The sequence below is a fragment of the Liolophura sinensis genome, chromosome 1 (assembly GCF_032854445.1).
Source record: "Liolophura sinensis isolate JHLJ2023 chromosome 1, CUHK_Ljap_v2, whole genome shotgun sequence".
Lineage (NCBI taxonomy): Eukaryota > Metazoa > Mollusca > Polyplacophora > Chitonida > Chitonidae > Liolophura > Liolophura sinensis.
The window spans coordinates 39,947,213-39,960,084 of NC_088295.1; the positions used below are offsets into that span (position 1 = coordinate 39,947,213).

The 12,872-nt window shown below is 40.0% G+C and overlaps 1 non-coding gene across 1 annotated transcript; it reads right to left on the reverse strand.

Annotated features, from left to right (window-relative positions):
- Positions 1-3,388: 3,388 nt before the first annotated feature.
- Positions 3,389-3,462, reverse strand: Trnat-ugu (transfer RNA threonine (anticodon UGU)). The gene has a single exon. It is a non-coding gene; the product is annotated as a tRNA-Thr (tRNA).
- Positions 3,463-12,872: the final 9,410 nt, after the last annotated feature.

Below are 12,872 nucleotides of genomic sequence, written 5' to 3' on the forward strand. Positions count from 1 at the left end.
TACTATACCGACGTCAGCCTTTGGCCAGGGATCGTCCATCAGGGTAAAAATTTCAGGATCCGGTGAGGAAAATGCCAGATCAACTACTTGCTCCGCTGAATCGACTGCCGCAGACACAGGTTCGGCATCTACGCCCGCGACGTCAGCACATTCTTTCGTCCCTTCACCAGAATCAGCCATGTTTACGTTTACGTCAACGTCATCATCAACGTCAACCACAACATCATTGCCCGCGTTCTGAACGTTATTTATCTGGTACCGGCCGTCAGAACCCACGTCAACGTCAGAATAGACGTCAACGTCAGATTCTATTACCCTTCGATTCCTTTTTATTACATACAACGCACTGCTTGGCGCTATGCCAAGTGCACATTATCTGGGTCGTTAGACACCCCCCCCCCCCCCCATCACGAGACAGAAGCGTTTGACTTCTGGACGGGTCTATTGTAGTTCTATGGGTGGATAGAAGTTGTTGTTTACAATGAATAAAGCAGACGACAGATATAAACAAAGAAACAAAATAGCTATTTTTTTCTGTCGGAGCGAACGTTTATTTAAAAGAAGAAAAGTATCAGGTTACAGATAATTTAAAGCCGATAGGGACGTTTGAATGCTACACAAAAGAGATAATAATGGTTTCACGAAAAGTTATTTTTCTTACATACGGACCTGATAATTTCTTCCTCCGAGTCTTCCTTTCAGCGGCTTCTCCTAAACGTCGCAGTTGATCACAAACCATGGTATGGCAATCAACCAATGGGTCTAAAACAGATCGGACCCATGATGTCTGATATTTCCCGCGATGCAAAACTTAGCCGCCGGTACACGAATCACTGCGTCCGGGCTACGACAACCACAGTTCTTGCTGATGCCGGGGTTTCTGTGATGGACGTTATGTCTGTGACAGGCCACCGCAATGAATCCAGTGTAGGGAGTTATGTCACCAAACCGTCCGTTTCAAAACGCCGTGAAATCATCATTATCCTGCATGCTTCAAGTGTGTTATCAGAAAATGCTGAAAGTGAAAATGCCGTTGAGTGAAAATACTCCCATGTCAGTCACGCCACTCCCAGTGCAAATGCCAGAGGCTGTCGACTGTAATGTTACACATAACAATAGCAATACAACCCAAATGGCAAAATTCCAGTTTTCAGTCACGCCTCAAAGATTTGGAGGGCTGTTCAACAATACAACAATAAATAACAGCAGAGTTCACATCAACTTCACATCCTCTGGATAGCAGACTGGCTGCAGATCGACTCCCAATCCTTGTTTGATGTTTATCCGAGTTAAACTATTTTTTTTTATCCACAATGTTCAGTCCGTTTACTCATGTTTTCTCTCCGCGAACGCTATTGTCTGACTGCCGCCAATATATTGCCGTTGACCCAGATCTTCAAATTTGGTACATCATGTGACCTTAATGCATGAGTGTGACGCGTATATTTTATGTAACAGTTCTGGTACGGCGCACTGAGTGAAACATGTGCACGGGGCTGGTTTAATGTACATATAACTTTGTACAGATTGCGTCATTACAAATTTAAATTGCTATAGCCATCCATTGTATTTCACAATACAATAAACGCAAATCATATTTATTTTCATGATACCTTCAACATTTAAATTATAATATATTTATTTGCTTACTTATAATAAGCACAAACACATATCTGTGATGTTTTTATTGTTTTATTATTTATCAACATATGTTGAGAAATTAATATTGAATTGAAAATGTGAACTGAAGTGTTCTATTATTTCAACATTCGTTACCCAGTGTTTATGAATTTGATACAGAACACAACACGACCGCAAAGCATTTACACAAGTAAACCAAATAAAATTCAGTGTCAAACTATTGTTAACCTAATTTTGTGTGTTTCAATTATTATTTTTTCGTACGTAATTCAGACTTTAATTACGTTTAAACAGTTGAACTCCCCACTTTTGTTGTCGTTTTGCTGATGCCAGAGGTTTCCAGCTCCTTTAGCTCTCTCAGACAGAGTTTGGGAAAACTTTTGACCTGCCCGAACTCTCGCTGCCAGCAACTCCCCGGCTCACTGTCAGTGTTTGCAGCTGTTTGACACCGTGCCTGTCTTATCGAATCCCAACCTGATAACAGCGTCTTAGCTGAAAGCCGGACAATATGAAAGCAACCCTGCAGATGTTTTACTTTATAGTGCTATATTTTATAGTCGGAATTGTTTTCGAGAAACAAACGTATTCTTTTTATTATTCCATTCTAGTCTTGAAGCTTCGCCTTCGACCTAAAATATAAACTCTTCCGCATCGATTTGATGTAAAACTACCGTTAGACTACCCTGACGCGAACATTATTTCTTAAATCGACGTCGACGTCAATCTCAGAGGCATCGTCACCATGGCTTTCCGCTGTCTCAGTCTCAACGGTCACTTGTGTTCTAGCAGCCCGAGCATTGTCAGAAGTTACGCCTTTCACCCGCGCCGCGTAAGACCACCCTCGAGAACACTTACAGCATGCTGCTCAGACCCGCACATGCGACACAATTCATCGCAGTCTTTCTCACTGTGCGGATTTTCGTGCGGAGAAAAACCACTGCAGTTGTTACACCAAACCGACATACATTCCGCCGCCTTGTGGCTAGTTTGCCCACATTTCCGACATTCGCATCTCTGTCCATGATACGTGAACATAACAAGGTCCCCATCGAAGTTGATGAAATTTGGAACATATCGCTCCTTGTGACACCGGAACTTGTACACCCGAATGCCTGTCCTCACATGGGACAGATCACCATCAGAAACCTTGACTTTTTTCACCTCCAAACCCTGGCCTTAGGGTTTCAACGCCGTGGAAATCGTGTCGTCAGACATTTCATCTGATGCCCAGTGCACCGTCAGGTTCAAATACACAGAGCTTGCAGGCACAATATCCCATGTCGTTCCCCCGAGAAGAAAGCTTCCCTTGTTTACCAGTGCATTATATGCTGCAATTGTCGACACTCGAACATAAAAAATTTTCTTGAAATAGTTTTTCTGAAAAGTGACAAGGTCCGATTTTATATTTATTATCGCCCCTAACACAGCAATGAAGTCCCTCTGCACTACCGTAGAAAATACAGAGCTATTCTTGGTAGATATGGTCACAGACAGTGTTCTCAAAGGCCTGCTCGCAGGCGGAAACGTAACTGGTCTCGACATACCTCTGACTCAGCGCACTTCCTAAATGTCCTCACAACAAGATATCACTTCTTAGATTCCGGATTCGAACAAAAAATCAACAAAACTACAACGTTGTTGTTCCACACCGACGGCTTACGCGACAGTTGAGAAAACACGTCTTCACTTCACCGAGGTCAACACCGTTTCCCATTTTCTTGAGAGTGGAAAAAAAACACATATTTACAGGCACCAGAGGGATTCGAACCCTCGACCTCCAGTTTACAAGACTGGCGCTCTAACCAACTGAGCTATGGCGCCCTACGTAATTAGCCCGTTCGCTCTACATTTAGACAGTTGTACCCTGAATACCTTTAACTTGAAAAAGGGGTGCTTAGGAAATGTAGCCTAGACTAACACATATGTGGTGTGTATAAAGAAAAAAAAAGTTCCCACGCAGCTCTTGGTAATCCTTTGTTTGGCATTTGGAAATGAGTTTAATTCCACTCGACAGTGAGGAATATGTCCTTGTATGAAATAATGTTAGCAGGTGTGCATTTTTGTACGATAAATGTTGGAGGCTATTCAACATTACTTATAATTGTTGGTTAACAGAATAAGAAATTCCCTTTAATACTGACATGTACATTTTATACAATACAGAGGTAAAGGCTTAATATCAAGCTAAACGGTTCTTCGAAGAAACGTAAAACATAACGACGCGAAGAATCAAAGTTATTTGCCAACATCCGGAAGTGAAAATATCATTGGACTTTTGCATTCTCGTAAAGTTCTCGTAACCGTCAAGTCAGTATTTCATGTAGGAAAAGGATAGTAGATCTGACCTAAAGTGATGCCAAAAAATGAGAGAAAAACAAGGAGAAAACTAGAGTTCAAATGAAGAGAAATCAAAAACATTTTCTTGAGAGTGGAAAAAAAAGCGTACACTTGCAGGCATCAGTGAGATTCTAACCCTCAACCTCCAGTTTACTGGAATAGCGCTCTAACGCACTGAGCTATGGCGCCGTCGACAATGAGGAATATATCTTTGTATGAAATAATGTTAGCAAGTGTGCATTTTTGTACGATAAATGTTGGAGGCTATGCAACATACAAGATTTTCACTTATTACAGACATGTACACTTTTCACAGTAGAGAGGTCAAAACGTAATATCAATCTAAACGGCTCTTCGAAAAAACAAATATGTAAAACTTAGTGACGCGAAAAATGGAAGTTATTTGCCAACATCCGGAAGTGAAAATATCATTAGACGAAAAATGGATTAGATGAAATTTCGCATTCCTTTCAAGTTCCTTTTCGCAAGTTCTCGTGACCGTCAAGTCAGTATTTTATGTAGGAAAATGATAGTAGATCTGACCTTATGCAATGGCAGAAAATGGGAAGGGAAACTAGAGCTCATATGACGAGAGATCAGAAAACATTTTCTTTAGAGTAGAAAAAATACTATTACTTGCTGACAACAGTGGGATTCGAATCCTCGATCTCCACTTTACTAGACTGGCTCTTTAACCAACCGAGCTATGGCTCAATACGTATTTAAACCATTTGCTCTACATTTATACAGTTGTACCCGGAATACGGTTAACTTGAAAAAGGGGTGCTTAGGAAATGTAACCTCGACTAACACATACGTGGTGTGTATATAGAAAAAAATGCTCCAACGCAGGTCTTTGTAAACCTGGACCTGACATTTGGAAATGAATTTAATTCCACTCATCAAATATTGTTTACCGACAGTGAGGAATATGTCCGTGTATAAAAAAAATAATATCAGCAACTGTGCATTTTGTACCATAAATGTTGGAGTATATGCAACATTACTTATAATTGTTGTTTAGCAGAATAAGAATTTTACTTCAGTACTGACACGTAGGAAATGGATAGTAGATCTGACCTAATGTAATGCCAAAAAATGAGAAATCGGGAAGCATTTTCTTTAAAGTACAAACAATTGCAGACACCAGAAATCTTTCGAAACAGCACTGTACGTTTCATTAAAAAACCCGGCCAAAAACTTGAGCCTAAATGCTTTTTCTTTACATGCATTATCGAGTAATTCAATACCATCACGACTTTTGTCATTTATCATAACTCTGTACACCATAAGATGGGTTTTGCCGTCCCAGAGAAGATCTAACATAACCTTCTTCATTTATGTAATAAACGTGTGAGGTACGGGCAAAACGGCTACATTATATCACAATTTTGACATTAATAATGTCATTATGATACACACTTTTCCCTAGATGGACAATTTACGTTGCTTCCACCTATGAACAATAGATTTAATCTTCCTCAATTTCTGATTCCAGTTGTACTCTTCACAAACGTTAATGTCATGGCCAAGATGAACTCCAAGTACCTTAATGGTGTCTTCAGCAACTGGAACATTTTCGATCTCATCTAGGCCTACATTATTCACCACACTGGAACGCCAGAGCTCGGACTTTTCCACGTTGAGTTTTACGTTACACGCCAACCATAAGTATTTACAATAGAGTATCATAAGTATCTGACAGAGTGTTTGTCACCTACCGTTAACCTTGTATCGTCAGCATGCCAGAAAAGCAAACACTGTTTTTGTGAACCCGGAACAGTAACGCCATGAATACAGTAAGATTGCCTGATGGCAACACCAAGGGGCTTAGTGTTTAGTACATACAATAGAGCCGATATAGGACAGTCCTGTCTCACAGACTTACAAACGGGAGAATATTTTGTCTCGTAGCCATTGCATTTAACAGCACTTCTGATGTCCGTGTAAAAAATCTTTATCTATTTGCAAATAATATCACCAAAACCAAAGCTCTTTAAAGTTGCCAACAAAAAATCATGTGATACTCTGTCAAAAGCTATCTCTTGATCCAATTTTATAAAATATGCTTCCACATTATCATTCTCAACATAATACATAGCATTTCCAAGACTACAAATAGTGTCTGCTACATCTCTACCAGGAATGCAGCAGGTTTGACAATCACTGACGGTAGTGTTCATTATATTCTTAAGCATTTTAGCCGTACACCAAGAGATGATTTTGTAATATACATTAAGTAGGCTAATTGATCTCCACTTTGCTTGTATATCAAGGATATTATACCGCTTTTCATAACCCTCGTTAGTTGCCCCGTGTTAAACATTTCCTCGTACAGTTCGTACAAAACCGGGCCCAAAATGTCCAAAAAATGGATAAATAATTCATCTGTAAGCCCGTCCTTACCAGGTTTTTTTGTTTTTAGACATACCCGTCAAGAGCACCAAATATTTCATTTAAAGTCGATGGTTGGTCACACTGGTTAGCTTCCTTCTATGCTCAGTCTAACACTGACTTTTGACGATACACTTTCCATAGCTTCCTCATTAATATCATCTTTTTTATACAAATTAAACTAAAAATCATGTACACAATCCAAAATATCTTCACAACGATTTACAATCTTGTTATCAGGCAAAGCTAAAGACCTGATAAGTTTATCTCTAAATCTGCTTCAAGTTCCAGAAAGCGCTTAAGGTCATACCCTGGTATAGCGCTTGCGCGACGATATTCATTATCTAAATGCCAGGGAATTTTATTGATTTTCTCATATTCTTCTTATTTCAGTCCCCCCCTCTCCCCCCATAGAGCTTAGCAAACATTATCAACTCATCTTTCAAATTGTCCCACCAAAGGGAAATATTTTCAACATAGAGTGAGCATGTCAACTTTTTGTTGATCATTTCATAAATGCTGACACAAAACACCTCATCACAGAGGAGGGTATTATTAAAAATATAAAGGCCTGGGCCTCTCTCCACACATGTAAAATCACCTTTAACGTAAACAATGGCATGAACACTGTAGGACATATTTTTATACACGCAGTTTGACACTTTGACAATAGCTCTTTAGACACTTAAACAATTGTCAATTCGTCTCTGGCGTAACACCCCTTTTACCACACGTCGCCATGTAAAGCTCGACTTCTCCGGTTGTCTAACACGCCACACGTCCACTAAATTGAAATTTTACATAATGTTGTGTCATTCAAATCTAGACTTATCATTCTCTGGTACAACTATTGACCTACCCTTCTAAGATAGCACCGTGTTGAAATCGCCCAATATGACAACATGTCTGTCACCCAGCAGTATAGCACAATTCTGGAAAAATGTCACTCTTTCATTTATGCAGTTAGGTGCATAAACATTTATAATATCAAATTCTTTTCCATTAATCTCAACAGAGATTTTTTATCCAACGTCCAGCGTCATCATGCATGGAAGACCTGATAGCAAGCCCTTTCCGTATAACGAAAGCTAACCCTTTGTAACTGTCGGGAGAACTGCTATAATATACATCACCCTCTAACACATGTTTTACACGGTTAATAAAGACATCGTCTGTTTCTTGCAAGGCTATTGCATTGGCGTTTATATCAGCATTGACAAGTTCTTGGATCTTATTAATATTTCTGAGACCATTACAGTTTACAGTAGCAAAACAGAACATTGTGTTAGCATTGTTAGAGAAAGCAGAATACCGCCATAGTCATAATTATGCAAATACTGCTTGTCGATTACAAGGCCAGACCTCCACGTCCCACACCTGCAGGCTTAGCATAAGGAGCTTTCCTGTTCTTTGCTTTGGCGCTCGATTTGGACCGCCACTTTCCTCGCTGCCTATTTCCAATTGAGACGCATGCTGCCTGCCCATCTCATCGCTGCCCATTTCCCTCTGATATAAGTCATCCGTCTCGATATCCGTTGTTTTTTCCACCTGAGGTTTTTGTATCTGCATGGGTGCATGTTCTGCTTCTTGGTTTTCATGCCTACAACTTGAAACGGGGCCCTCCCCAACGGCTGGGCTTTCTACGAGGTTTTCTTGGCTTTCCCCTGTGCTGTTGATTCCTCCATTTCGGACTCTACAAAGCCCCTTGAGCACGCACAATCCAACATTCCGCAGTACTGACACAAACGATCCGGACTGTCACATACACACTCTTTTCCTGCACAAACTTCGCATAAGGTGCAATCACACTTGCTCGAACCCTCGATCTCCAGTTTAGTAGACTGGTGCTCTGATCAACTGAGATATGGCGTGCCACCATCGCGAAATGTTTGAACTACATTTACAAAGTTGTACCAAGAATACCGTTAACTCGAAAGACGAGAGCGAGAGAAATGTAACCTTGACTAACATATATATGTCTGTATACAGAAAAAAATTAGCCTTTCGTAAACCTTTAGATGCAATTTGGAGATGAATTTAATTCCACATACGTAATATTGGTCACCGACAGTGACGAATATGTCTTTGTCTGAAATAATGTTAAGAAGCGTGCATTTTTCTACGATAAATGTTGGAGGATAACAGAAGCTTTTTTTGCGCAAAGTGGCTGGCACAAATTTAAGCAGCTTTGGTAAATTTCCTTGCACAACAAGCAAGTACATTTGGGAAATATACAAATACAAATATACATACATTCTGCGCTTCCATTAAAATGCAAAGTATTTTTGATGTTCGCTGGCAACAGGACAACAATAGTAGGCGTCCTTTACATCAACTGACGCCATCCAGCAATTTTACTTGACAAGATTAAGGGCAATAAAAAGAGTATCCAGTTTGAAATGTTGGTATTCAAAGTGGTCATTAAGCCTGCTTAGGTTTAGTATTAACCTGTGGCTTCCATCTGTCTTGAGAAATATGTTTGTCAGAAAGTCATCTTTCTCAGCGAAAGACTCGATGATGACCTTTTTTACCAACAGTATGTCAATTCCTCTGTCAATAACTGAACCCCCCCCCCCCCCCTCTCTTACGAAAACTTTATCGCCGGTGGTTCGAATGTTTGAGTTGGGAGTGAGCTAATTTGTGAGCTAACTGAGCACTTTTGAAATCTACACGTTTGTCAGCTTTCTCGATGATTGCAGCAACAAAGCCACCAGATTCACTTACCCTCGAACTTTCGGGTGAATCTGTTCGTCGTCCGTGACATTTTTCTTCCACCTTCGTTTGCGGTGTGGTTTTCTGCCTCCCGTGAAAAAGAGCTATGCGGCCATGGCGGTGCGAGTTATCTGGCTTTAAACAATAATTTCGTTTTAGCCTCGGGGCTGTAGCTAAGCTTATTGCCGAATCTGTTGTACTCTCTGGCATGTGTCATCACTTTACAGAGGTCATCCCCAAATAAATTGGAGATGAGAGCATTGTCGTGACTACATAGCCTTTTTTATGTTTGCGTCAAAGCTGGGGACATAATGTCACGACGTCGTAGGGGATGTCATAGTTTACATGTCCAAGTATGGCTACCGAGTCCGTCAGAGATCGAATTAAGCTGGAGGTATCCGGGTCACTTGGACTCTGTTTGCACTGCTGGTTTAGACAATTTGTTGTGGTCGAGCCTACGGCAACATTTGTTTTCTGGATGTTGGCCATTTTGAAGTCTTGCGACCGGTAATAGCGTTCTAGTTTCTGCTAAATCGGTTGATTGACTCGTCGAACTCACAGAAGACCTCAATTTTCCGGTGGCGAGTTTTTATCCATTTTTCTTTTCAAAATATAAGGCGACATGTGCGTTTCCCACCGTTCACTGACAGTTGAGGCAGCTTTCTCGAAAACAGGTGACCCATGTAAGTTTAAGTTTATCCAGGACATTGAAGTAGTTTTCGTCAATATCATCTGTTTTATTTAACAGCAACAGTAGTCTGTTTTACTGCAGATTCCCTGACCTCAATCAACGCGTTTGCGTCTGAATCATTCTTTGCGTCAGAGCTGGACTGGTCAGGTGCGTCCGAGTCGGATATTACATGATCCACCGTCTTGGTTCGTTTATCCGGGACAGGCGGAGGTGATTTGTTTTTACCGGCCACTTGCCTCAGCGTATATCACTCACTGTGTGATGCGACGGCCTTGACCCGCTTGCCAGACTGCCTTGTGAAACAAGTGTTTTGCAAACCGCACCTACTGAATTTACAGTACTGGCCAGTTTCGCCATGTTTTGCTCCATTAAAGTTAGTCTTACCATAAAGTCCGGCTGTTGAGAAGGCTCCGACTTTCGGGGCAGATCTTTTTTAACTGAGAGCACTCCTCAGACAACAAGCGATCCTCGTCAGTGACCTCCTTAGCTACAAGAGGTTCATCCATGCCGCTCAAACGGCTAGTCACAATCTATATATAATCTGTTTACCTACGTACTTGAGCAACAAGATAGCGTCTATCTTGAACTTACATGTATCAGGAAATTTCTGGAATAGAAATTCGGACAGCATCTATCCAAAATCGAGAGAAATATAAAATTTCCAGCGCTGCGACACAGAAATGTCTCTTTGCTTAGCAGACGATGCACACACTGAAGCAGAACGCATGTCCACTATCTCGCATGGCTCCCTAGTGACTGACTAGGATGAGATGGAATTTCTTTCTACCGTGCTCATATTTTTTCCTGGGAAACGCATGGTGTGCTTTTCATGTACGTCAGAGGAGAATGTTTGAGAATGGATGCATGGAAGTTCTTTTTCTTTCTTGTGTTATAGGTTACATAATCACGATTATTTATATATTGACCATGTTGTTTATATGATTCATTACATGTATAATCACATTATTTATTTGTTATATTATATTGACAGTATTGTTTGTATTATTTGATATATGTATTAGCCCTTATTCAGAATTGTATAAGATAAGGTGTGTACATGCACGTCACAGCATGCACACACCATTTCACTGTATGTTATTTAAGTTATATTATATTCACATATTACTCCATGTATTACTTACTTACGTCACAGGGCATACCACTGTATTAAATTAATAACAAAATGTATCATTTGGTGTATATGTAAATCAATATACTACACCTATTTACTTATATAGAATATACCGTATATTTACCTACATGTTTAAAGATTGTATGTACGCGCTCCTGTGGTCGGGATACCCATCTGCTACCGAGTCATTATGAATGACTCGGGGTAGAGGATTAACCCGATTAGCGGGAGCGTACATGTATAGAAGGGGCCGCTCTGTAGGGCGCCTGTACAAGGTTACGGTCGTCCGTGGAGACACTTGTTATTGCCTGTTCGGTGAATGCGTTGCCACGTCGGTCAGCTATAAAGTCGGGCACAGAGTGGTAGGACTTCACTTCCACTTGTGTGCTCGATAATTGACTGACTGGCTTCGTATTTCTTATTACAGGTAAGTAACAGGTGTCCCAGTGTAAGACCTATAGTTAAATTGTATTACATGTACGTACTGATTCATAAGTACGATTATCGAATATTATATAATTTACGGTTTGTCGAATATTATTGTTAAATATTAAAGACATTTATATACATGTAAATAAGCGGTGCAAATGTTATATAATATTAAACAATGTATTACATAATACGGATATACATGTATGCACCTGTTTATATTAATATTTGTCTCTTTAATAAAAGAACACTTCCACTTGTGTGCTCGATAATTGACTGACTGGCTTCGTATTTCTTATTACAGCTCTACCTATAGCAAACCTTTGTAAACGGCAAAGGGTGATAGCATCAGGACAGAACCAAGACTATATCACTTGCTTCAGACTGAAGACAATTAATAATATTAATTTTGTAATAGATAAGCCGGCAAAGGAGTCAAGTCGTCTTGGAGCTTGCTCACTTTCAATCTTTGCACTTTGGCTTGCGTTATTGAATATCTCCTAATAATTTCTTTACCTTTCTTTTTAACAACTTTCCAAAGACTACCCATGCCTCAGTGGTGGAAGGGAATATGTCTATATTATATACAAGGATGGAGTTTTATTCTCATACTCCGGTCCATCTAACAGCGACATGTTAACCTTGGCCCCATGTAATTACATTTTCTGAAACTAAACTAAACATAAGCACGTCCAGAAAAAGTTACGTGAATAACGTCAGTGTCGAGAGCATTTTCGCTAAGAGCGCTAAATGCATAAAACCTGTCTAATCGGCAAGCCAATGAATCATTGGAGTGTGTATATATCTTAAACTGTTGCCTCATAATTCGGAATTAATCTTTGATACCAAAATCATTTATCACCTGTCTAATCGGCAAGCTAATGAATTATTGGACTATGTAGATATCCTGTTGCCTTTTAATTCGGAAAATCATTTAGCATATCTTCCAATTCTAAATTACTTCAGCGCTATTGCAGGGTTACAATCACATTTATATAAAGCTTTGATTTCAACATATACGGAACGGTACTTAAAGTCTCTACTCATGACTACCAAGTCATCCCCGGCGATTAAAACGTTTAGCTTCTTCAGAAAGTTTTTTTTTCCGCTTTGAATTCATTGGGAAAAGACACAAACAAGTCTTATGGCAGGGTCATTCAACCACCAACCAATCATAAGGACACCTTTTAATGTAATTAATTACACTACTACACTACTCAGTACATCTAATGATTACCCCCACTACACAACTGAGAATGGTGCCGTGAGCCCATATTCTATCATCGAGGATATATATTTCTGAGCAATCAAACTCAATCTCTTGAATAAACATAAATGCCAATATCGTTATGTCTTTGTGTATTCAGTCAGTTGCTTCTTCACGTCATTACGAAGTCCGATGGCATTCAGATTGGCTGTTTTGATGACATTTTCATGCCAGTATATTAAGGAGGGAGAATCTACTTACGAATGTTACTGTTCCTTGTAAGGTCAGGTCTACTATACTTTTCCCCTTTTTGGACAAACACTGCCTTT